Raw genomic sequence first — 576 nt, 5'->3', positions numbered from 1 at the left:
CTTGCCCTGTTGTGGAAAAGCTTATCTATCAATAAATGATGGATACTTCAGTTCTTCTGGGTTAAAGGCAAGGAGAACAATTACACACATGGCCCTACACTGATGAACGTTCTCCTAATTTCCAATTAGTCAGTCTGAGGTCAAACAGTCCCTCTCTAGTAAGTTGGGTCATCAGCCTCTCTGGCAATAAGGGCCTCTGATGCTGAAAACCTAGTTAAAGAAGTTAAGGCACGTCTCGTTTCCCCTTCCAGGGCATAGCCAAGTTGATTAGGAACACTAAGACGATTGATTACCTCTGCTTTGTGTTCTCTCTCAATTATGCCCTAATTAATATCGATAAAAATCAGACAAAGGCAGCTGAACGCAGCTGCAAGGTTTTTATCTTTGTCACTTCCCAGCCTGAAATCTGCAGCTGGCAAACAGCACGATACAGAAGCCTTAAAAAAACGCAGCCAAGGAGCCCCTTCCTGCAAACAGCGTCTGTCGGCCCGACTAATTAAGAAACGTTTCGGCATCGGGGTTTACTTTTGGCCCAGGGAACTCGGCTGTTTACGCGAGGCCTCCAGGCGAGCGGTC

This window comes from Chaetura pelagica, unplaced genomic scaffold (assembly GCF_000747805.2).
Source record: "Chaetura pelagica isolate M959 unplaced genomic scaffold, ChaPel_1.0 scaffold360, whole genome shotgun sequence".
NCBI classification, from domain to species: domain Eukaryota; kingdom Metazoa; phylum Chordata; class Aves; order Apodiformes; family Apodidae; genus Chaetura; species Chaetura pelagica.
This window is presented reverse-complemented; position numbering follows the sequence as displayed.